This window comes from Mus caroli, unplaced genomic scaffold, assembly GCF_978045245.1.
Source record: "Mus caroli unplaced genomic scaffold, Mus_caroli_1 scaffold_10, whole genome shotgun sequence".
NCBI lineage: Eukaryota > Metazoa > Chordata > Mammalia > Rodentia > Muridae > Mus > Mus caroli.
This window is the reverse complement of record NW_028227265.1, coordinates 115,309,127-115,336,178: the sequence shown is the minus strand read 5'-3', so window position 1 is coordinate 115,336,178 and position 27,052 is coordinate 115,309,127. Positions and strand designations below refer to the sequence as shown.

At 41.1% G+C, this 27,052-nt stretch overlaps 2 protein-coding genes and 1 pseudogene across 5 annotated transcripts in view; 1 reads left to right on the top strand and 2 right to left on the bottom strand.

Annotated features, from left to right (window-relative positions):
- Positions 1-27,052, bottom strand: part of LOC147002524 (cadherin-11-like) — a 271,038-nt gene that overhangs the window by 117,548 nt on the left and 126,438 nt on the right. The window lies entirely within an intron of this gene.
- Positions 1-27,052, bottom strand: part of LOC147002525 (uncharacterized) — a 239,771-nt gene that overhangs the window by 117,623 nt on the left and 95,096 nt on the right. The gene's annotated exons all lie outside the window — the stretch shown is intronic.
- Positions 18,163-19,204, top strand: LOC147002527 (neutrophil antibiotic peptide NP-2-like; annotated as a pseudogene).

The following is a 27,052-nucleotide window of genomic DNA, read 5'->3' as shown; positions in this document are numbered from 1 at the left end:
GAAACTAGAGAGAGCACACATTAGCAGACTCACAAAACACCTAAAAGCTCTAGAACAAAATGAAGCAAATTCACCCAAGAGGAGGAGAAGGCAGGAAATAATCAAACTCAGGGGTGAAATCAACCAAGTGGAAACAAGAAGAACTATTCAAAGAATCAAACAAACAAGGAGCTGGTTCTTTGAGAAAATCAACAACATAGATGAACCCTTAGTCAGACTCACTAGAGGACACAGAGAAAGCATCCAAATTAACAAAATCAGAAATGAAAAGGGAAACATAACAACAGATCCTGAAGAAATCCATAACACCATCAGATCCTTCTACAAAAGGCTATTATCTACAAAACTGGAAAACCTGGAAGAAATGGATAAGTTTCTAGACAGGTACCAGGAACCAAAGTTAAATCAAGATCAAGTTAATAATCTAAACAGTCCTATATCCCTTAAATAAACAGAAGCAGTCATTAATAGTCTCACAACCAAAAAAAAAAAAAAAACTAGGACCAGATGGGTATAGTGCAGAGTTCTATAAGATCTTCAAAGAAGATCTAATCCCAGTTCTTCACAAACTACTCCACAAAATAGAAACAGAAGGTACTCTACCCAACTCATTCTATGAAGACACAATTACTCTGATACCTAAACCACAAAAAGACCCAACAAAGATAGAGAACTTCAGACTAATTTCCCTTATGAATATTGATGCAAAAATCCTCAATAAAGTTCTCACTAAACGAATCCAAGAACACATCAAAACAATCATCCATCCTGACCAAGTAGGTTTCATCCCAGGGATGCAGGGATGGTTCAATATATGGAAATCCATCAACGTAATCCAGTATATAAACAAACTCAAAGACAAAAACCACATGATCCTTAGATGCAGAAAAAGCATTTGATAAAATCCAACACCCATTCATGATAAAAGTCTTGGAAAGATCAGGAATTCAAGGCCCATACCTAAACATGATAAAAGCAATCTACAGCAAACCAGTAGCCAACATCACAGTAAATTTGAGAAGCTGGAAGCAATCCCACTAAAATCAGGGACTAGACAAGGCTGTCCACTCTCTCCCTGCCTATTCAACATTGTACTTGAAGTCCTAGCCAGAACAATTCGACAACAAAAGGAGATCAAGGGGATACAAATTAAAATGGAAGAAGTCAAAATATCACTTTTTGCAGATGATATGATAGTTTATATAAGTGACCCTAAAAATTCAACCAGAGAACTCCTAAGCCTGATAAACAGCTTCAATCAAGTAGCTGGATATAAAATTAAAACAAACAAATCAATGGACTTTCTATACACAAAGGATAAACAGGCTGAGAAAGAAATTAGGGAAACAACACCCTTCTCAATAGTCACAAATAATATAAAATACCTTGGCGTCACTCTAACTAAGGAAGTGAAAGATCTGTATGATAAGAACTTCAAGTCTCTGAAGAAAGAAATTAAAGAAGATCTCAGAAGATGGAAAGATCTCCCATGCCCATGGATTGGTAGGATCAATATAGTAAAAATGGCTATCTTGCCAAAAGCAATCTACAGATTCAAGGCAATCCCCATCAAAATTCCAACTCAATTCTTCAACGAATTAGAAAGGGCAGTCAGCAGATTCATCTGGAATAACAAAAAACCTAGGATAGCAAAAACTCTTCTCAAGGATAAAAGAACCTCTGGTGGAATCACCATGCCTGACCTAAAGCTGTACTACAGAGCAATTGTGATAAAAACTGCATAGTACTGGTTTCCATAAAAAATGGAAAAGAATTGAAGACCCAGATATGAACCCACACACCTATGGTCACATGATCCTTGACAAGGGAACTAAAACCATCCAGTGGAAAAAAGACAGCATTTTCAACAAATGGTGCTGGCACAACTGGTGGTTATCATGTAGAACAATGAGAATTGATCCATTCCTATCTCCTTGTACTAAGGTCAAATCTAAGTGGATTAAGGAACTCCACATAAAACCAGAGACACTGAAACTTATAGAGGAGAAAGTAGGGAAAAGCCTTGAAGATATGGGTACAGGGGGAAAATTCCTGAATAGAACAGCAATGGCTTGTGCTGTAAGATCGAGAATCGATAAATGGGACTCATAAAATTGCAAAGCTTCTGCAAGGCAAAAGACACCGTCAATAAGACAAAAAGACCACCAACAGATTGGGAAAGGATCTTTACTTACCCTAAATCAGATAGGGGGCTAATATCCAATATATATAAAGAACTCAAGAAGATGGACTCCAGAAAAACAAAGAACCCCATTAAAAATGGGGCTCAGAGCTGAACAAAGAATTCTCAACTGAGGAATACTGAATGGCAGAGAAGCACCTGAAAAAATGTTCAACATCCTTAATCATCAGGGAAATGCAACTCAAAACAACCCTGAGATTCCACCTCACACCAGTCAGAATGGCTAAGATCAAAAATTCAGGTAACAGCAGATGCTGGCGAGGATGTGGAGAAAGAGGAACACTCCTCCATTGTTGGTGGGATTGCAAGCTTGTACAACCACTCTGGAAATCAGTCTGGCGGTTCCTCAGAAAATTGGACATAGTACTACCGGAGGATCCCGCAATACCTCTCTTGGGCATATATCCAGAAGATGTCCCAACTGGTAAGAAGGACACATGCTCCACTATGTTCATAGCAGCCTTATTTATAATAGCCAGAAGCTGGAAAGAACCAGATGCCCCTCAACAGAGGAATGGATACAGAAAATGTGGTACATTTACACAATGGAGTACTACTCAGCTATTAAAAAGAATGAATTTATGAAATTCCTAGGCAAATGGATGGAACTGGAGGGCATCATCCTGAATGAGGTTACCCAATCACAAAGGAACTCGCACAATATGTACTCACTAATAAGTGGATATTTGCCCAGAAACTTAGGATACACAAGATATAAGATACAATTTGCTAAACGCATGAAACTCAAGAAGAATGAAGACCAAAGTGTGGACACTTTACCCCTTCCTAGAAATTAGAATAAAACACCCATGGAAGGAATTACAGAGACAAAATTTGGAGCTGTGACGAAAGGATGGACCATCTAGTGATTGCCATATCCAGGGATCCATCCCATAATCAGCTTCCTAACGCTGACACCATTGCATACACTAGCAAGATTTTGCTGATAGGACCCAGATATAACTGTCTCTTGTGAGACTTTGCCGGGGGCCTACCAAACACAGAAGTGGATGCTCACAATCAGCTATTGGATGGGTCACACAGCCTCCAATGGAGGAGCTAGAGAAAGTACCCAAGGAACTAAAGGGAACTGCAACCCTATAGGTGTAACAACAATATGAACTAACCAGTACCCCGGAGCTCTTGTCTCTAGATGCATATGTATCAAAACATGGCCTAGTTTGCCATCACTGGAAAGAGAGGCCCTTTGGACTTGCAAACTTTATATGCCCCAGTACAGGGGAATGCCAGGGCCAAAAAGGGGGAGTGGTTGGGTAGGGTATTGGGGGGGGTACGGGGGACTTTTGGGATAGCATTGGAAATGTAAACTAGGAAAAGAAAAAAAAAAAGAAAATAAAAAAAAAAGAAAAAAGAAAAACACAGGCAAACAGCTAGAAGCCTTTAAAGAGGAAACACAAAAATGCCTTAGAGAATTACAGGAAAACACTATCAAACAGGTGATGGAACTGAACAAAGCCATCCAGGATCTAAAAATGGAAGTAGAAACAATAAAGAAAAACCAAAAGGGAGACAATTCTGGAGATAGAAACCATAGGAAAGAAATTAGGAACCATAGATACGAACATCAGAAACAGAATACAAGAGATGGAAGAGAGAATCTCGGGGGCAGAAGATTCCATAGGGAACATGGACACAACAATCAAAGAAAATGCAAAATGCAAAAAGATCCTAACTCAAAACATCCAGGAAATCCAGGACAAAATGAGAAGACCAATCCTACAGATGATAGGAGTAGATGAGAATGAACACTTTCAACTTAAAGGGCCAGCAAATATCTTCGACAAAATTATAGAAGCAAACTTTACATACCTAAAGAAAGAGATGCCCAAGAACATCCAAGAAGCCTACAGAACTCCAAATAGGCTGGACCAGAAAAGCAATTCCTCCCGACACATAATAATCAGAACAACAAATGCACTAAATAAAGACAAAATATTAAAAGCAGCAAGGGAAAAGGGTCAAGTAACATATAAAGGCAGGCCTATTAGAATTACTCCACACATCTCCTCAGAGACTATGAAAGCCAGATTATCCTGGATTGATGTTATACAGACACTAGAAGAACACAAATGCCAGCCCAGGCTACTGTACCCAGTCAAACTCTCATTACCATAGATGGAGAAACCAAGGTATTCCATGACAAAACCAAATTCACACAATATCTTTCCATGAATCCAGCCCTTCAAAGGATTATAACAGAAAAAAACAGTAAAAAGGACGGAAACTACATGCTAGAAAAAGCAAGAAAGTAATCCTTCAACAAACCTAAAAGAAGGCAGCCACAAGAACAGAATGCCATCTCTAACGACAAAAATAATAGGAAGCAACAAGTACTTTTCCTTAACATCTCTTAATATCAATGGACTGAATTCCTCAATAAAAAGACATAGACTAACAGACTGATTACACAAAGAGGACCCAATATTTTGCTGCTTACAGGAAACCCATCTCATGGAAAAAGACAGACATAATTAAGAGTGAAAGGCTGGAAAACAATTTTTCAAGCAAACAGTCTGAAGAAACAAGCTGCAGTAGCCATTCTAATATCAAATAAAATCAACTGCCAACCCTAAATTACCAAAAAAGACAAGTAGGGGCACTTCATACACATCAAAGGTAAAATCTTCCAATAGAGACTCTCAATTCTGAATATCTATGCTCCAAATGCAAAGGCAGCCACATTCATTAAAGAAACTTTAGTAAAGCTGAAGCTACACGTTGCACCTCCCACAATAAGAGTGGGAGACTTCAACACCCCACTTTCATCAATGGACAGATCCTGGAAACAGAAACTAAACAGGGACACAGTGAAACTAACAGAAGTTATGAAACAAATGGATTTAACCAATATCTACAAAACATTTTATCCTAAAACAAAAGGATATACCTTCTTCTAAGCACCCCATGGTACCTTCTCTATAATTGACCATATAATTGGTCACAAAATAAGTCTCAACAAATGAAAAAAATATTCAAATTATCACATGCATCCTATCAGATCACCTTTGGACTAAGGCTTATCTTCAATAACAACATAAATAATAGAAAGCCAACATTCACATGGAAACTGAACAACACTCTCCTCAATGATACCTTGGTCAAGGAAGAAATAAAGAAAAAAATTAAAGACTTTTTAGAGTTTAATGAAAATGAAACCACAACATACCCAAATATGGGACACAATGAAAACATTTCAATGAGGAAACTCATAGCTCTGAGTGCCTCCAAAAAGAAACTAGTGAGAGCACATACTAGCAGCTTGACCTCACACCTAAGAACTCTAGATAGAAAGGAAGCAAACTCACACAAGAGGGGTAGATGGAAGGAAATGATCAAACTCAGGGCAGAAATCAACCAAGTGGAAACAAAAAGAAATATTCAAAGAATCAACCAAACAAAGAGCTGGTTCCTTGAGAAAATCAACAAGATAGATAAACCCTTAGACAGAGTAACTACAACACACAGAGAGAACATCCTAATTATCAAAATAAGAAACGAAAAGAAAGACATAACAACAGATCCTGAAGAAATCAAAAACACATCAGATCCTTCTACAAAAGGCTATACTCAACAAAATGGGAAAACTTGGAAGAAATGAACAAATTTCTAGAGAGATACCAGGTATCAAAGTTAAATCAGGATCAGATTAATGGCCTAAACAGTCCCATATCCCCGAAAGAAATAGAAGCACACATTAATATTCTCTCAAAAAAAAAAAAAAAAGCCAGAACCAGATGGGTTTAGTGCAGAGTTCTATCAGACCTTCAAAGAAGATCTAATCCCAGTTCTTCTCAAACTGTTCCACAAAATAGAAACAGAATGTACTCTACCCAATTCATTCTATGAAGCCACAATTACTCTGATACCTAAACCACAAAAAGACCCAACAAAGATAGAGAACTTCAGACCAATTTCCCTTATGAATATCAATGCAAAAATACTCAATAAAATTCTCGCTAACCGAATCCAAGAACACATTAAAACAATCATCCATCCTGACCAAGTAGGTTTTATTCCAGGGATGCTGGGATGGTTTAATATACAAAAATCCATCAAGTAATCCACTATATAAACAAACTCAAAGACAAAAACTACATGATCATCTCCTTAGACGCGGAAAAAGCATTCGACAAGATCCAACACCCATTCATGATAAAAGTCTTGGAAAGATCAGGAATTCAAGGCCCATACCTAACCATGATAAAAGCAATCTACAGCAAACCAGTAGCCAACATCAAAGTAAATGGTGAGAAGCTGGAAGAAATCCCACTAAAATCAGGGACTAGACAAGGCTGCCCACTTTCTCCCTACCTATTCAACATAGTACTTGAAGTCCTAGACAGAGCAATTCGACAACAAAAGGAGATCAAGGGGATACAAATTGGAAAAGATGAAGTCAAAATATCACTTTTTGCAGATGATATGATAGTATATATAAGTGACCCTAAAAATCCCACCAGAGAACTCCTAAACCTGATAAACAGGTTCGGTGAAGTAGCTGGATATAAAATTAACTCAAACAAGTCAATGGCCTTTCTCTACACAAAGGATAAACAGGCTGAGAAAGAAATTAGGGAAACAACACCCTTCTCAATAGTCACAAATAATATAAAATATCTTGGCGTGACTCTAACTAAGGAAGTGAAAGATCTGTATGATAAGAACTTCAAGTCTCTGAAGAAAGAAATTAAAGAAGATCTCAGAAGATGGAAAGATCTTCCATGCTCATAGATTGGCAGGATCAACATTGTAAAAATGCCTATCTTGCCAAAAGCAATATACAGATTCAATGCAATCCCCATCAAACTTCCAACTCAATTCTTCAACGAATTAGAAAGAGCAATCTGCAAATTCATCTGGAATAACAAAAATCCTAGGATAGCAAAAACTCTTCTCAAGGATAAAAGAACCTCTGGTGGAATCACCATGCCTGACCAAAAGCTTTACTACAGAGCAATTGTGATAAAAACTGCATGGTACTGGTATAGTGACAGACAAGTAGACCAATGGAATAGAATTGAAGACCCAGAAATGAACCCACACACCAATGGTCACTTGATCTTCTACAAGGGAGCTAAAACCATCCAGTGGAAGAAAGACAGCATTTTCAACAAATGGTGTTGGCACAACTGGTGGTTATCCTGTAGAATAATGTGAATCGATCCATTCCTTTATCCTTGTACCAAGGTCAAATCTAAGTGGGTCAAGGAACTCCACATAAAACCAGAGACACTGAAACTGATAGAGGAGAAAGTGGGGAAAAGCCTCGAAGATATGGGCACAGGGGGAAAATTCCTGAATAGAACAGCAATGGCTTGTGCTGTAAAATTGAGAATTGACAAATGGGACCTCATGAAACTGCAAAACTTCTGTAAGGCAAAAGACACCATCAATAATACAAAAAGGCCAGCAACAGAATGGGAAAGGATCTTTACCTATCCTAAATCAGATAGGGGACTAATATCCAATATATATAAAGAACTCAAGAAGGTGGACTCCAGAAAATCAAATAACCCCATTAAAAAATGGGGCTCGTTAAACAAAAGAATTCTCACCTGAGGAATACCGAATGGCAGAGAAGCACCTGAAAAAATGTTCAACATCCTTAATCATCAGAGAAATGCAAATCAAAACAACCCTGAGATTCCATCTCACACCAGTCAGAATGGCTAAGATCAAAAATTCAGGTGGCAGCAGATGCTGTGGAGGAGATGGAGAAAGAGGAACACTCCTCCACTGTTGGTGGGATTGCAAGCTTGTACAACCACTCTGGAAATCAGTCTGGCGGTTCCTCAGATAATTGGACATAGTACTACCGGAGGATCCCGCAATACCTCTCCTGGGCATATATCCAGAATATGTCCCAACTGGTAAGAAGGACACATGGTCCACTATGTTCATAGCAGCCTTATTTATAATAGCCAGAAGCTGGAAAGAACCCAAATGCCCCTCAACAGAGGAATGGATACAAAATGTGGTACATTTACACAATGGAGTACTACTCAGCTATTAAAAAGAATGAATTCATGAAATTCCTAGGCAAATGGTTGGACCTGGAGGGCATCATCCTGAGTGAGGTAACACAATCACAAAAGAACTCAAATGATATGTACTCACTGATAAGTGGATATTAGCCCAGAAACTTAGAATACCCGAGATATAAGATACAATTTGCAAAACACATGAAAATGAAGAAGAACGAAGACCAAAGTGTGGACAATTTGCCCCTTCTTAGAATTGGGAACAATCACCCATGGAAGGAGTTACAGAAACAGAGTTTGGAGCTGAGACAAAAGGATGGACCATCAAGAGACTGCCATATCCAGGGATCCATCCCATAATCAGCCTCCAAAAGATTACACCACTGCATACACTAGCAAGATCTTGCTGAAAGGACCCTGATATAGCTGTCTCTTGTGAGACTAGGCCGGGTCCTAGCAAATACAGAAGTGGATGCTCACAGTCAGCTATTGGTTGGATCACAGGGCCCCCAATCGAGGAGCTAGAGAAAGTACCCAAGGAGCTGAAGGGATTCGCAACCCTGTAGGTGCAACAACAATATGAACTAACCAGTACCCCGGAGCTCTTGACTCTAGCTGCATATGTATCAAAAGATGGCCTAGTCGGCCATCACTGGAAAGAGAGGCCCATTGGACATGCAAACCCTATATGTCCCAGTACAGGGGAACGCCAGGGCCAAAAAGTGGGAATGGGTGGGTAGGGGAGTGAGGGGAATGTATGGGGGACTTTTGGGATAGCTTTGGAAATGTAACTGAGGAAAATACTTAATAAAAAAATGTTAAAAAAAAAAAAAAAGAAAGCTCAGTGGGAGCTGAGGACTGCCTCCTCCTGAAGCAGGTTTGAGAGGAGATGCAAGAGTGGTGAAACTGTGATCAAAATATGTTGTATTAAAGAGAATATTTTCAGTAAAAAACTAGAAACTAAGTAAGAAATGTTTGTAGTGTATACAAGGTGAGTGAGAGTAGAAAGAAGCACTGAAGGTTATGATCTCCTCCTGGGGAGAAATCACTGAGGCAGAGTGCAGTCTGGATGTAGCTGGGGAAAAGTTGGCATACTGAATGCACAATCAAGTCAGGCTCAAGATTAGAGGTAACAGTCCAGGATCAACTCTGAATCTCCAATTATATGTATGTTGGCTGAGAATGGAAAGGAGATTATATTCATAGGGGCAGACAGACAGAAGAGTAAGAATAGCACAGGAAGAATTCAACAAAGTCACTTTGCTGTCTCTTGACTCAGTAGTGTCATCTGCTGTCCTGCTTCCTGGGCACTTGCTGGGCAAATGTACAGCTTCTGTCAGAATGACAAGGTACATGTGAACCATGCTTTGAGAGAAAAACATTGACTCAGGAACAGAACCTAGAAGGCATGTTTTTATGCCAGGGAATCACTAACAAAATCAAGAAAGAAATTAAAGACATTGTAGAATTTAATGAAAATGAAGGCACAATGTACCAAAATATATGGGACACAATGAAAGCAGTGCTAAGAGGAATCCCTCATGTCTCTAATAGTGTCCAAAAAGAAACTGGGGAAAGCATATACTAGCAACTTGGCAGTACACATGAAATCTCTAGAACAAAAGGAAGCAAATACACCCAAGAATAGTAGACAGCAGGAAATAATCAAACCCAGGGCTGAAATCAACCAAGCAGAACAAAAAGAACTATACAAAGAATCAAGCAAACCAGGAGCAGGTTCTTTGAGAAAATCAACAAGATAGATACACCCTTAGTCAGAATAAACAGAGGGCACAGAGTCAGTAACCAAATTAAGAAAATCAGAAATGAAAAGGGAGACATAACAACAGAAACCAAGGAAATTCAAAACATAATCAGAACCTACTACTAAACTATATTCAACAAAACTAGAAAATCTGGATAAACTGGCATTTTTTTTTTACAATCATCTTTCATCTGGTCAAAGAGGAAGCAAAGAAAGAGGTCATAAAGTTTAAATGGAATGGTGGATATAAAGATGATAGCATTTTGGATTGGCTCCTGGCATCTGGCTATGGAGCAGTTTCCTGACTCTATTTGGAAAGACTGTCATTGGTGGGGGTTTCTTTTACATCGAATCTCCAGGTGTAAAGTTTATCCTGGATGGAAATGAACAGCAGAGGAAGGATGAGAAGCCCATGTCTAATCCAGCAGGACCAAGTGCAGCTGCCAGAGTGGAGTCTCATTTTTCTGGAATTTGGGAAAAGGTGAGTGGTCTTAAGGTCTTCAGGAGCTTAAGAGACCAAGCTCCTGTTGGAATGAATGTGTAGTAACAGGAGTCATTTTCAGGTGGAGAGGTGAAAGGTTTGAGGTGAGATGCTTGGAACCAATGAGAAAGAAGTCCCTCAAATTTAGCAGCTCTGGGAGTCATGAGAATTATATTGAAAAGGCCCTGCCATGGAGGAGGAGAGAAGTGAATGCTAATTAAGCAGAGGTGAGAGAAGAACTAGGTCTCCAATGTTGACAGGCAGTAGGAAGGGGATAGCTTTTGGCTTCATTAGATTCTGGTCAGAAAGCTCCATAGGAGAGAACAGAGGTGACAAAGTAATGGGGTGAGTAGATGGTCAGGGATGGGAGAGCATTTAGGTGAATGATCAGATAACCATACTTGAGTACAAAAGATGAGCTGAAAAGAGATTCCTCTGGGAGATCTCATAGCCTGAAAAGAGCCAAAGATAGGAGTTTTCCTGAAATGAGGTGAACTTCCGGTGGCAGTCTGACAAGAGTGGTTTTTAGGGAGTGATTAGTTTTTTTCTACCTTTCCAGAAGAAAGGGAGTCATAGAGAATATGAATGCCAGGAGAGGTCTGGGACTTTAGATAGAGTTTGAGAAAATTTGATGGTGCATTCAGGACCATTGTGTGACTAGAGGGAGGCTGGCACACCAAATCTGGGAATGATCTCTTGGACAAGACGATCAGAAACTGCCTGAGCCCGCCCTTTGTTACTTAGAAAGGCCTGCTCCCACCCGGAGAAGATGTCCACTTCTAGTCTGATGGGTAGGAAAAGGGGTGTTATGATACCTGGAGCTGGACTCTGACATCTGACATATTTTCCTCGAGGCAGGGACAAATTTTAAAAAGCATAAATAAAAAGAATAGACAGTAGTTGGGTTTTTTAAAAATAAGACAACACTTGCTTGTTAGGATGATAGAGTTGCTGAAGATAGGATAGTTTGACCAGAATCAGGAAGTAAGAGTGGGAATGTGGTTTGTAAAGTAAGAATGTCCTGGGGAGGTTGAGACAAGTATAAGCAACTAAGGACTTCAGGTCTAGCTACCTCACCAGCTCAGCTGTTTCCACTGTAGACAATAGAGTCATCTGTCTGCTGGGATCTGCAGTGGACAATCCCAATAGCTGAGGGGAGATAAGAGGCCTTTGGCATGGCCAAAATTTGGTTTGCATTACTTACTGATCCTCCTTTTGTCATAAGTAACTCACACTGCTTCCAGATACCAGCATGGGACTGAAGTATATGGAAAGCATATTTGTAGTCTGTGTAGATGTTGAAGGATAGTCCCTGTGCTAGTTGAAAGGCACAGGTAAGAGCTATTAGTTCAGATTGTTATTCGTGGTTTGATCACAGAGGTCTTATCCCTCAACCATCTCTGATGCTGACACTATAGCATAGACAGATATTCTGAACCCTTCATATAAAAAGGAGCTGACATCTATATACCAGGTATAGAGGGCATGAGGCAATGTGCCCTCCTGTATGTGTGAAGGATAGGGTAATAATTCCTCTAAGGTTTCAGTGCAGGAGTACAAGAGGAAGTGGTTAGAATTTGGTCAAGGAAAAAGAATGAAATGATTAAGAGGCAGGCATAATTGTAAAGTGAGTGTGGAGTCTTCTATTATTGCTACATGAAGAGAAAGAACCCTGGAGGACTGTAGAGACTGAAAGCCTCTCTAATTTAGGAGCTGTGACAGAGTATAAGAAGGAAAGATGATTATAACTGACATGAACATTAGTTTTTTAGACTCTAAAATAAGGAATTCAGTGGTTGCTAAGGTAAGAGTACAAGGTGCCTGTCCCTAGCTGGTTAGATCTAGTTTTTGTTGACAAGTAAACTACAGGAACAAAGGAGGGTCCCAGTTGGTGACCTAAGACTCCAAGGGAAAAGCCATCATTTTTATTTACGTAGAGGGGAAAAAAGAGGACTCAGGCCAGGGAAGTGTATAGCTGGGGTGTTAAGGAAATCCTGTTGGAGCTTTTGAAAAGCCTTGGTAACAGATATGAGAAGAAGCTCATGGGCAGGGCCTAATGCTGCTTCATATAAGGATTAGGAAGAAAGGAAAAGGAAGGAACCAAGGAATGTAAAAAACTGGCTATTCCTAAGAATTATAAAATCTCTCCCTTTGTAGAAGGAACAGTTAGAAACAAAGTTAGATTCTTCCTGTCTAAGGTAGTAGCCTCCTGGGTTGGGGTAATTGGTAGTCTGAAATAGGTGACCAGATGAGTGGACAGTTGGACTTTAGAATATGAGACTTTGTAGTCTTGACTAAACAGGAAATTTAGAAGTGCAGAGGTGTCACCTTGGTTAATTTTTAGAGGGGAGACTTCAGAGAAGAATTTTGTATACATAATGGACAATCATAGATTTAGAGAGACAGAGAAATTAAGTCAGAAGCCAGAACCTGGCCAAATTACTGTGGGCTGTCCCGGAATCCCTGATGTAGTATAGTCCAGGTGCACGTAGAAACTTTTCGTCAGGGTCAGTCAAGGTAAAGACTAAGGTGTGCTGGGACTGGATAGAAAAGAATACATCCTTGGAATCTAAAAAAAAAAAAGAAATGAGAAATCACCAAGGGTATATTGGAAGGAAAGTATAAGGATTAGCCACAACAGGATGGAGAGGAACCATTGCTAAATTAATGTACCTGAGGTCTTGAAAAAGGTGATACATTCCATTAGGTCTCTTAACTTCTAGTATAGGGGAGTTAAAGGGGGAAGAGGTCAGATGGAGGAAATTTATTTTCCTAAGAGATAAGAGATGATATAGGCTTAAGCCTCCTGAGGCTCTGGAGAGAAAGAGGGTATTGAGCTTGGATGATGTATCTTATAGAGTTCAATAACTGGATGACAAGAAGGGAACGATGTTTAGCAACCGAGGGGTTCTGAATGACCCATACTCAGGGGTCTATCTGAGAAGCTGGCAAAGGAAACAACATGTTAGGGTTAGTAGGCTGAGTTGTGAGGAGGAGGAGGAAGAGAGGGGCTGCTAGTGAGCTTAGGTTCAGGTGAATGGGGGAAGCAATAGAAATAGAGTTTCCCAACTTATCTAGAAGACCCTTTGCCAATAAGGTATCAGAACACATTGGCACTCCCAAAAAGCATGTGTGGGAGGAACACTCTTAAAAATTCAACTAAGGGGTAGGATTTTGTACTCCTCCCCCAACAAAATGGGCTGAGAAGGAGAGGTGGGTCCCCAAAACTCTGTCAGGCCTGAGTAAGTGGTCCCAGCATCCAAGAAGAAGAATGAGATGGGATTCCCATATGCCATAATGCTACCTGTGGCTCCTGTGTGGTGATGGAAGTAGTCAGGTGAAGGGAGCTCAGGCCTCTTCAGTTGTCCATAGCCAAGCCTAGAAGATCATCTGGAGGGTTACCTGGGAGTGATGTTCCCCTCTACTGAGTGGCACAACAGCAATCAAAAGACCATTGTCTCTCCTGATGGCCTCATGGGCATGGCCCCTTTTGGCTTTTGGGTATTAGGGCAAGCCCTTGTCCAATAAACTCGTTGAGCAACTTCTTAACCCACATGGCAGTGGATATCCTACCTGGTGGAGTTCCCTGTGCCCCACAGTGGTGGCTGCGGTACAGGCTATAGTGTCTCAGACCAGCCTGTGTGGTTGCTACAAAGTCCATGGCTTCAGCACCATTGTTAGTTGAAAACAGCATATTCCTGGACAGATCATGCCAAGATAAAAGAGTTCACACTTTGGGAGGTCGTTATTAAAAGGGATGAAGAAGCAAAGGGGAGGGGGGAGAGAGAGAGAGAGAGAGAGAGAGAGAGAGAGAGAGAGAGAGAGAGAGAGAGAGAGAGAGAGAGGCATTAATGTCTTTTATCCTGGCTGTGACATAGGTAACACAGGTGATGACTTTCAGGTGATGCAGGTAACACAAGGAGTGCTATGGTTGCCATAAGAATGAACACAGAAGACTCTTGTCCTCTAGGATGATGTCATTGCAGGTTTCAGAGCCAGGCTGTAACCAGTTTCTGATGGTAACACTGGCCAGTTCCATTGGTGCTCAGCCCTGTGTACACCCCCAGCTGTGGTCCTATCAGAATATCAAAGGGCCCTGGAATTTTTAGAAGTAAAAAGCTATATATCTTTTTTTTTGTTTTTTTACTTTGATACATTTTACCTAAGCCTTAAAAAACAAAATAGCCATTAACATCTTTTCTCAGGTAAGGATATTTGCTACAAAAACATTGTGAGTCCTGCCATCCTCTAAAGACCCAGAATGATGCTTTGCTTGCTGCAGGAAAATTCATCTCATCCCTGCAACAGTCAACAGTCACTTTATGCTCAATATTAGCTAGGACAAGCCTGAATGCTAATGGAAGTGTCAGAATATTTGAGGTCATCTCAAAGCACTGTTTTCCCTCTTAGGGACTATGTGGTAGAAAGTCAGTGCTTCTCCAGAATGGAATGTCCATTCTGATCATGTTGTGCCTAACATTGTATTTATAAATGGCCTGTACTGGTTTAGGCATAATTCCTCTGAGCACACATCACTTCCTAAGACTAGATAGATCCATATATCTGCCATCTCTCCAGTCAGTGTGATGTTCAGAAGACATTATATCTCAAGGAACAATGGCATAATTGTTTTGCCCATATGTCTCTAGATAACTGTTAAGCCTTATTTAGTGGCCAAGAAATGTTGCATGCTGTACTTTCAGAGAATGACTTGATAAGTATACTTCAATCACATGGGAGACCCCATTAGAACATGCACAGTCTCACAGCATAACTAATGTACAATCTCACCATAATGCAATATCCTTACTGTGCAGAATGGCTTAACTAGTTCTAGTGGTTGTAACTTAGGTCCTGAGGAAGTTCACTGATAACTAGTTTTCAAAACCTTCTTTACATGTTCTTTGAATATGTATTCTACTGATTGTCACAAAGCCTAAGCCCTGCTTTGTAGGCCACACATTTCCTGTATACTCTTTCATAATTTCTAAAACCAGTATTAAGTCTCAGTTACAGAGCTATGCAGTACAAGCTTCTTAAAGTAATCAACAGTGGGCAAATGGGTGTCATGTAGTCCTGGAAAAGATAAATAAGAATTCCTTCTGGGAAGCCCTGCTTTGAACACAGCTTTTACAAATTGCTTAACTGTCCTTTCACCACAGGTGTTTGAGGTATACAATAGAAATTAACCACAAATATTAAGACATCACAAGTCACCCTTAAATAGAAGAAATCGGTCCAAGATGTTTCAGCTGCTCTTGTTTCCCAAGAACTGGACAGAAGAGTGTTGTCTCTCTTGCTCTGTGCTCACTGCATACCACAAGGGTCTGTAAGTTTTGAAAGTAGCCTTCAAAGTATGGATGTGTCATTTAGGCCTAGCTGCAATGGACTCCCTAAAGCAAGGCTGCTCTGGAGGAGACCACATCATCAGACAACATTGTAAGGTTCTTCTGTCTGGGACTGTGGTAGCTGCAAAGAAAAGTATTTACTGGTTAAGGGGAAACTCAAACAACTTTTGCCAAAACACAAATGGCTTCCTTGTCATTCCAGTAGTGTTAATGATATAATCTTTTAAATGTCTTTCTACTTTAAGAAATGTCTCTTTGTATTGCTTGGTTTTGGCTACTGAGTTGTACATGTTGTCTACATGTTTTGGGTATTAGTGTCTATTCAGATGTACGCTTCCTAACCTTTTCCACCATGTTCTAGACTGCCACCTCCCACTGATGCTTATTTCCTCTCCTATGCAGAAGCTTCACAGTGCAGTGCAATTTCCAGTAGAAATAATAATATAATTTTAAAAATGCCTTACTAAGAAATATCTATTAGTAGTTGTTGGGAATTGCAGGCTAGTCTCCAGTCGAGCTGAGGTCTGAACCCTGAAGTTCATAATTCACCTTCATGATACAGTAGGCATTCCCTCGTGCTCCTGGAACTCTGGCCCCTGCCTAAGGTACCACCTCCCACTGCCCCCACAAGAGAAGCATGGTGAGTAGTCACATAAGCAAATGGCACAAGCTTCTGACCTTCAGGCTAAAATCCTCCCCAGTTACCTAGCAACAGTGAAGACCATGAAAAGGGGTGCTCAGCCCCCACCTCCCTCTCTAACTCTTACTCCTTTGTTCCTTTACCTCTAACTTCTCTCCCCCTCTCTCTCCCTCTCTTTGTCTTCTCTCCTCTCTCCTTTCTTTTGGTATTCTCCTCTCCTCTCTCCTCTCTCTCTCTCTCTCTCTCTCTCTCTCTCTCTCTCTTCCTCTTCAGCCTTCTCTCTCTCTCTCTCTCTCTCTCTCTCTCTCTCTCTCTCTCTCTCTCTCTCTCTCTCTCTCTCCCCCAACCCTTCTCTTTTTCTCCCTCCATTTCTATAATAAGGCTCTTAAACCATAGAGAGTCTCTGTTCCATCAAGACACACTGCACACTCTGGTCAGTGTTGGGAACTTCTTCCCTCATCCCTCTCTCCTACAACACCGGGCTTTAACAAGGTAGCTCTGGGGTACCCGGTCAGGGGATGCCTCTTTTCCACCCCCTGCTGTCGTGGGTCAGGCATGCTCACACGGGCCAAGTGGAAAAGTGTCCAGCAGCTCTGCCTGCATCCACCTGCCCAGAGCACAGGAACTCTGCCCAGACATTAGGCTCCTTTTCCTCCCCACTCTTCCCCAGGGCCTCCTGCCCCTCCCTTTTTTTGTTCCCTACAAGTAGTGCTTGGTTTTGACTACTGAGTTGTACATGTTGTCTATATGTTTTGAGTATTAGTTTCTATTCAGATGTATGCTTTGCTAAGCTTTTCTACCATATTCTAGTCTGCCACCCCTCACCAATGCTTATTTCCTCACCTATGCAGAAGCTGCCCAGCCCAGTGCAATTCCACATTCCAATTTGTCCACCTGCCTTGTTCCCAGCACCTTTGGTGTCATGCAAGACATCACTGTCCAGACCTAGTTCTAATTTTTCGTCTACTAGTTTTATACTTTCATGTCTTATGTCCCGGTCTTTAATTTGTTTTACTTGAGATAAAGTTCTTATTGTGCATGAAATGATTGGGTTGTATTCTTTAGTATTGATTGTCTTAATTGCCATTCCTACTTTCATAGAAGTAGAAAGAATAAACACTTGTCCTTATTAGACCACTGCTGTGCCTAGTCACTGGAGCTCTTTGCATATATAGTTTGATAAGGTCAATGTGGCCAACAAACATTCACTCTACATCATCAAGATCCAGGTCTGACAACAGAATCAAGAACTTCAGATATCAGATGAGAATCCATCGTCAGAGACTTAGAGGCATTGTTCCTTAGACATAATACATGACAGTGCTATTTCTTTTCTTCTTTTTTTTAACATTAAAAACATTCAAATCTAAGTACAAATCCAAACAGTAACCAGAAGCAATAGCAGTGTCCTCCTCATCCTCGCCAGCTTATAACAAAGTCAGCTATCAGACACATGGACCAAGGCCTGTCATCAGGGAAGCTATCATGAGGAAAGAAAAATATCAAGAAGACCTTGAGGACAAATCCTTCTCCTTGGAAATGTATATTCTTTCTAACTACAGGGTGTCTCTAGGATCCTTCTCTTCACAAATATACCCATATACACAAAAAGACACACAGACACGCACATGCACACACACACACAGACACACACACACAAACACACCCACGCACAAGGTTCTACATGTTTTGTTTTGTTTTATCTCCTAGGAAACCCACAGCCATGAGGATGTTCACTCTACTCACCACCATTCTCCTGCTGGCCCTGCACACCCATGCAGAATCTCCCCAAGGAGGCACTGAGGAGGCTCCATAGCAGGAACTATCCTTGGAAATATCCTTGGTCAAGGAGGATCAGGATATTTCTATATCCTTTGGAGGGGATAAAAACACTGCTATCTATGTATCAAAAGATGGCCTAGTCGGCCATCACTGGAAAGAGAGGCCCTTTGGACTTGCAAACTTTATATGCCCCAGTACAGAGGAACTCCAGGGCCAAAAAGTGGGAGTGGGTGGGTAGGGGAGTGGGGGGTTATGGGGGACTTTTGGTATAGCATTGGAAATGTAAATGAGGAAAATACCTAATAAAAATATTTTTTAAAAAAGCACTGCTATCCAAAATGCAGGTGAGAGAAATCATCATGCTAGAGCCATAGAGTAGAGAGAAGGGGTAGATGTAGGTTCTGAATTTGGGTCACCCAGGCGACTTTATTACCTCTTTATTGTCCTCATTGAACACAAAGAGCCAAATAGATCAATTTCTTTGTGCAAAGATTTCTTTGTGAATATCACATGGTTTAATTCATTATGAGACTCAGTGGCTAGTTTATTTTTTCTGCTAGATCTAAATATCTGGACTTTGTCTAATTTATTTATCTATTATACTTTAGAAAATGGAAATGGCAGAAGCATACAAATGAAAACAAAATTAATACAAATGGAGATTAGTCTTTATTAGTCTTTGTGCTTATCATGTATATTTATTCATAATAATTGTGATTGCTCATGCTGCTGGCAGTAATGATCAATGTGGAGAACCAGTTTCACTCAGCACATATCTTGCCCAAGATCTCTTGTGCCCTGCTGACTCAGACACTAAGTCAGCATAAACAGTACTTCACTAAGTACTGTATATGATCTCTGTATACCCAGATGTGAAATCAGGCTTGACCTGCTATTGCAGACTCACAAGCTGTGTTATTAGAGAATGGTTTTCTGGGGCATGTGGTTACTAGGGCCACATCTTCTGACTCTGCTGCCGCTGAGCACTAAGAACAAAAATAACATGTTTGTCATCTAACTTGAGAACTTGAAGGAGACTGCTTTTTTGCCATGTTATGTTCTTGAGTTTTCTCTTCCTTTATATCCAAATAAAGTTCTTATAGCAAGTTCTTTCCATGTGTGCTTGATTATTGTCTCCAAGCAAGACACTGAGAACAAAGTTCCAGAATGCTAGAAAGAAATACATGGCTTTGGTGTGTAGAAGTGTCAAGGTTATCACACAGGGTCCTGATGGATAATAAGAAAGGACAATGCTGCTATAATCATCCTAATCTCTCATCTTATAACCCCACCCATTTAGATCAGAACCACTATAAAAGCCATTGGCCACCTGGGACATATTCAACATGTTTATCTTCATTTTTATATTGTCACAATGACCTAACTTTTCAAAGAAACCAACCTCCTCAATCCTAAATGTGAGGATTTGACAAGCAGGGCAGGCCAAGATCATATATCTGCCCAGGAAGCTCTATGTGTGTCAGCTCTACTACACAACTCTAAGTAGCATCAAGCAGCAAAGGAATCAAATAGGAAGTGTGATGGTTTGTACATGCTCAGTCCAGGGAGTGGCACTTTTAGAACTTAGGCCACTGTTGGAGTAGGAGTGGCCTTGTTGGAGTAGGTGTGTCTCTGTGGGTATGGGCTTTAAGACCCTCATCCTACCTGCCTACAAGTCAGTATTCTGCTAGCAGCTTTTAGATGAAGCTGTAGAACTCTCAGCTCCTCCTCCACCTGCATAATGTTACCATGTTCCTGCCTTGATGACAATGGACCTGTAAGTCAGCCCCAATTAAATGTTGTCCTTATAAGTGGTGCCTTGGTCATGGTCTGTTCACAGCAGTGAAACTCGAACTAAGACGAGAAACCAAGCAGGAAAGTCCCACTCAGATGTATTCATCACCGGAAGTATCTGTGCACATGTGGGGAAACTGGATTTGATATATGTAGGCCTGACTACACAGTCACACACACACACACACACACACACACACACACACACACACACACACCATGTGCTGAGGTCTTTAGCTATAACTTAAGATATCTAGGTTCAGCAGGAGGGATCAGGTCCCAGAGAACAGTATTCTCGGTCACTACACCACCTCATGCCACGTGTATAGGTGCCTGAAATCTAAACAAAACATAGTGGCCTGCAGAGGGACCTGGAGACCCTATGCATACAGTTCTTAACATCCAACCACCAAATTTGACAGGCATATATGAGGATGCTTCCCTGTTTATCCCTTGCCCCTTTAAGCCACTTTAAGGTACTAATTTAACTCTAGTTGAGAGAGAGAGAGAGAGAGAGAGAGAGAGAGAGAGAGAGAGAGAGAGAGAGAGAGAGAGATTCCCAAACCTATAAAATTCAAAAGAGCTATAAAGGGGCTATGGTGGCTTTCATGAACTCAAATTATCACTGATTGTCAAAATATCTCCATCCTCTTTTCCAGGTTCTCTGTTGCTTTTTTTTTTTTTTTTTTTGAATGCTGGCTTTGAAACCAATGTGGTAATATTTAGAGCTCACTAGACTGGAGCTTGATGGCCAATCCTACTGCACTGAGTACTCTGAAGACTCTCTGGAAAAAATCAACTTTTAGGACAGACATGTCACCTGATGGCCAGTTCCAGGACATCTGTCCACTTCTTTACAGAGCTTGCCCTCCTTTCCTGGAACACTCAAGACTCTTGATCAGAGTTTCATACAGAAAGACTTTTTTTTTTTAGATTTATTTATTTATTATATGTAAGTACACCATAGCTATCTTCAGACACACCAGAGGAGGGCATCTGACCTCATTATGGGTGGTTGTGAGCCACCATGTGGTTGCTGGAATTTGAACTTGGGACCTCTGGAAGAACAGTCAGTGCTCTTAAAGGCTGAGCCATCTCTCCAGCCCACAGAAAGACTTTTTAATATGGAAGTAAATCTGTGCAGCTGAGAAAAACTTACAAACAGACCTGAGTCTGAACATACTGCATTTCAGTGCATGCTCCTAGGTGATTTGCTATTTAACTGCTTGGCAATGGGTATAAAGATTGAGTGAAGAGACAAAGATGGATCAGAAAGTTAAGGCCATCAGGGCTGGATGCCATCTTTCAGGCCCTTCTCATGGAATGCAGGAGGCTACTAACTCAGGAAGCAGAAAATATGCTTATCTGGTTTGTTTCTGGTCACTAAAATGTGGTTCAGTGAAAAATAAGCCCTTTGATTTAAGGTTAGATTTTAGTGTTTGCATATGTATAAGGGGAATGGAAAGACCTGGAAATATGGGCAGGCCACACAAAGCTCCCTGATTCTCCTTGAATCCTTTGATGCTCCTCTGATCTGGGGAATTCTACTTACACCACATGTTGAATCTATTTGATGACTGACTATGGCGAAATTATGAGCAATGAAAAAGTGTATGATAATACTCCTTGATCCCAACCTGCTTAAATATTTGTCAACAGTCATGTGAATTGCTCTCTCTGGTAATCTATTGCTCTTAGAATTCACCAGGAGCATCCATCAATCCACAAAATATACCACACTCTTCCATTAATATATATTCCTGCAATTTAAATAAACACCTCTAGCAATGACTACAGAATTTGAAAATGTTTTGCTTCTGCAGGAATGTGAGATATGGACTTTAAGAAAGAGCTTCTATACTTTGTACAGAAGAAGTTTCTGTCATGACTCCTTTTGCCACAGTTATCTCATGTTTTCTGGCTCAAAACAAGTCTCATTCAAGCACAACTGAGGTGAGGCCTGACTTTCTTCAAAGTTTTAAACATTAATGAATTTATATCCAAACATTGCACCCCTACGCTCTTCTGGTTTGATCTCACAGAGTCCATCCTCTTCACCTTCTCCTCCGAGGGAGTGGGCCATTCTCAAGGGTAATCCCCCATCCTGGTGCATCAACTCTATGCAGAATTATGTACATCCTCTTCCACTGAGGCCAGAAAAGGCAGCCATGGAGACTGAGCTGCATGTCTGCCACATATGTGCCCGTGTTTGTTCTTTGGTTGATGGCTCAGTCTCTGAGAGCTCCCAAGGGCTAAGTTAGTTGACACTCTTGGTCTTCCTGTGGGGTTCCCATCCCTTTCAGGGCTTTCATTCCTTCCCTCAACTTGTCCTTATGGGTCCCTGACCTCCATTCTGTTTGTCTCTGAATATCTGCATCTGTATTAGTCAGCTACTGGGTAGAACCTCTCAGAAGAAAGTTATGCCAGGCTCCTGTCTGCAAACATAAAAGAACATCATTAACAGTGTTAGAGACTGTGCTTGATGTGTTCCAAGTTGAGCCTGTTATTGGTTGGCCATTCCTTCAGTCTCTGCTCCCACTTTGTCCCTCTATTTCCTGTAGGGAGGGCAATTTTGGATCTAAAGTTTGTGGGTGGTGTCCTTATCCCTCCACTGGGCGTCCTGCTTGGCCACAGGAGTTGGGTTCTTTAGGTTCCATATCCCAAATGTTAGGCATCTTTGCTAAGGTCACACCAATTGACTCCTGGGAGCCTTATTCTTCCCTGTTCTCTGGGACTTCCTAGATAACAGCCCACTTCCCCAACTGAGCTATCCCCACAGCTACAGATTTCCATTCATTCTCCTGGCCCTCTGGGCCTCTCTCCTGTCTATTTCACACCTGTTCCTGCCCATCTACATTCCCCTCCTTCTCTGCTCTACTACCCTTTTCTCTCCTTCCCTCTACCTCCTATGACTATTTTGCTTCCCCTTCTAAGTGTGACTCAAACATCCTGGTTTGGGGTTTCTTTCATGTTTAACTTCTTTGGTTCTGTGGGTTGTGGCTCCATTTAAAGCACATTGGAATCTTGAACCAGTATTGGGCCTAAATCCTGGAGCCTAGGTTTTTTGGTTTTGGTTTTGGTTTTGGTTTTCCTATTAGTAATTGACTCATCTGGACTTGCCCAGTTCTTATGTCTAGTCTCCATAACTGCCAGTTTGAAATCTATCATGGAATCAGCCTAGCCTTGTCATGCAGGCCCTTTTCTCCTCCAAGACACACTCACATTGACACATGATCACACAGGACCACACACACCTGTTCTTTCCTTCCCCTTCTTCTGTTCTTAACTCAGGGTTGTATTGGAGACTATCGCATCTGGATGTTAACCTGTCTGCTGTTCTCTACAGTGTGCTGACAATAGTAAGCACTTACTTGGTGCCTTTCCATAAAAGAATTTTGAATTTCTCCTCAAGAAGAAGTAAGTATCCTAACCACACTCCCAACCCCAACAATGCCTACCACATATTTCATGCTAGGGTACCTTCTTAAAAACGGTTTATATTTATAAGTGCTAATTTGAAATACACACACACACATAGTAAAGAAGACAAGAATTGATACTTGGAGAATGAAAAACCCTTGAGCCATTTGACACTTCAGTGGAAATACATTCTGAGTGTAGAATTTGAATATTTAATCAATAATTTTTAATTGTCAGTTAGATTAGTAAAACAAAACTACTAAAAATTGTGATTCTTAAGGCTAAAATTCAACAGAGATAAAACTATAAAATATTGATCTTCTAAAAGCCACTAACCTGTCATAAACATATAAATAAATTGTGATCAATCATGTAAACAAGTACTATTATTATTATTATTATTATTGGTAAAATGCTATAGGGCCAGGTTGAGTTTACTGGTCCCAAGGACAGAGTCCAGGGAAGTCACCAAGTGGAACAAATAAAGAGGTAGTATGGAGAGAGAAAGAGAGAAAGCCTGCATGCAGAGAGAAGAGGAGACAAGAGAGAACGACATGTCTAAATTATATAGAGAAGAGCCACTGGGGAAGGGCAGCCCTATAGGCTCAGTGTCAACCTGTGCCTCCACACAAGTCAATGATCTCCTGCAAAGGTTCTAGAGCATACAGGGAATATGACTGTGGAGCAATGGGCTCTGCACAGACAGGCTGATCTCCAGTTGAGCTGAAGTCTGAACCCCGGTGGTGATAATTCATCTTCATGACACAGTAGGCATTCCCTCATGCTCCTGGAACTCTGGCTCCTGCCTAAGTTACCGCCCTCCACAGCCCCCACAAGAGAAGCATGGCTAGAAGTCACAGAGACAATGGCCCAAGCTTCTGACCTTCAGGCTAAACACCTCCCCAGTTGCCTAGCAACAGTAAAGATAATAAAAAGGGTTGTTCAACTCCTGCTTGCTCTCTTACTTGTCTCCCTCTTACCACTCAATCTCATCCCCTCTCTCCTCTCTGTTTTCTCACCTTTCTTCTCCTCTCTCCCTCTTACTCTCTCTTTCTCTCTGGCCTTCTCTCTCTCTCTCTCTCTCTCTCTCTCTCTCTCTCTCTCTCTCTCTCCCCATGAATTTTTATAATAAGGCTCTAAAACCATAAAATGTCTCTGCTCATCAAGGCCCACTGCGCTTGGAGGATGGGACAGGCTTTCTCCTAATGAGCCATTTCTAATCTCCCCTTAGAAGGCCTTCCTGTGCTCCAGTCAAGATCCACTCTCGCAGGTGTTGGGAACCTCTCTTTGCTCATCCCTCTCTCCTATAACCCTGGTGGCTTTAGTAATGTAGCTCCAGGGCTCCACAGGTAGGGCTGCCCTTTGGCCACCCCCTGAAGAGTGGGTCAATGGCTTGAATGCCAACCCAGGGCTGGGTGGATAGTGTATGGCACGCTCCCAAGCCTGACAGACCAGGGAATAGGTCAAATTCTGGCAGGGTGTGGGTCTCTCCTCCCAATTTTCCCCAGGGCCCCCATTTTAGTTCCACACATATGATGGCTAAAGAAAGTATGTTAGGTCTGAGGCCAGTTCTGAGAGCAACCAGAGACTAAGACAGGACAAGGAATTCTAGGAATGCAAGAGACCCCAGATATTCTCTCAAACCTGAGGAAACTCCAAGAGAGAGCATTGAGGTCTTAGACCCCTTTTAGATGGGTCTTACTTTCAAATCTAAACCTGGTACCTGAGGACAGCTGCAGCATGAAATAGAAATTCAGTTCATCACAGTTTAAATTGAGTCTATGGTCTTTCAGTGTTTTCTGAGGCCATAACATTGGGAGCTAGGATTTCTTTTAAAAGGGCTTTGAATTAAGACAGGATGGATGGAGGGTATAGGGAACTTTCGGGATAGCATTTGAAATGTATAAACAGAAAATATCTAATAAATAAATAAATAAATAAATAAGACTTCAACAAAAAAAAAGATTCTGATTCTTAAACCCAAAGCCTTCACAACAATATAAACCAAATATTAATGCAGTACATATAGTATGGATTTTCTAGAGGGGACTGAAGTGGAAACATAAGGGTTCTTTGGAAATTCAGTACTGTTGGAAGGTGTTTTGCTGGGGCAAACATGTGAGGTGGACACAGGTGAAAGGCTGAGGCAGAATCATGAAGGAATGTGTTACTGATGCAGACACAAGAGAAAGGATGTTCTCCTAAAGCAAGCATGTGAAAGGACACATAATAAAGGATTCTTTGCTAACACACATATATAAGTCCACCATATATTGTGTAGTTACATTCCATTTGTTGGGACTCCATACAGAGAAATACACCAAAATACTTTTGGTGTTGTACTGTGGCTCTTTTGATGCGACTGCAGAATTGGGTTGATTGGCAGAGTGAGGTCAGCTGAGATTGGCAGAGTGACCTCAGCTAAGACAGTTGCTCATGCTGAGGTAAGACCCTTGGAGGACACATGATGTTTGGATGGTATTAAAAACACCTGGATGAAAGCTGGAAAGAACCCAGATGTCCCTCAACGGAGAAATGGATACAGAAACTATGGTACATTTACACAATAGAGTACTACTCAGCTATTAAAATCAATGAATTTATGAAATTCTTGGACAAATGGATGTATCTGGAGGATATCATCCTTAGTGAGGTAACCCAATCACAAAAGAAGTCATTAGATATGCACTTACTGAAAAGTGGATATTATTTCAGAAACATAGAACACCCAAGATACAATTTGCAAAACACAACAAAAATCAAGACGAGGGAAGACCAATGGATGAATACTTCGTTCCTCCTTAGAATAGGGAACAAAATACCCATGAAGGTAGTTACAAAGGCAAAGTTTGGAGCTAAGATGAAAGGATGGACCATCCAGAGCCTACCCCACCCGGGGATTCATCCAATAATGAGCCACCAAACCCAGACACTATTGCATATGCCAGCAAGATTTTGATGAAGGGATCCTGTTATAGCTGTTTCTTATGAGGCTATGCCAGCGCCTGGCAAATACAGAAGTGGATGCTCACAGTCATCTATAAGATGGAACACAGGGCCCCCAATGGAGAAGCTAGAGCACCCAAGGAGCTGAAAGTGTCTGCAACCCTATAGGTGGAACAACAATATGAACTAACCAGTACTTCCAGAGTTCCTGTCTCTAGCTGAAAATGTAACAGAAGATGGCCTCATCAGCTATCACTGGGAAGAGAGGCCCCTTGATATTGCAAACTTTATATGCCCCAGTACAGGGGGATGCCAGAGCCAAGAAGCAGGAGTGGGTAGGTATGGGAGCAGGGCAGGGGGAGTGTATAGGGTACTTTTGGAATAGCATTTGAAATGTATAAAAAGAAAATATCTAATAAAAATATATAAATAAAATTTAAATATTATTCTACAAAAACAAAAGCAAGCAAGCAAACAAACAAAACAAAACAGGTCTGGGTGAACAGTGATGAAGTCTGTGGTAGGCTTGCTTATAGAGATAGCCATTCAATTCTTGTTAGTCACCAGTCTTCACTTATCTCCAATTGACTGAGAGAGAGCCACAGCTGAGAACTTCTCTAAGCATTCCTGCTGTTCCCTCCTACTGACTTGAGCCAAGGCTAAATCATTGC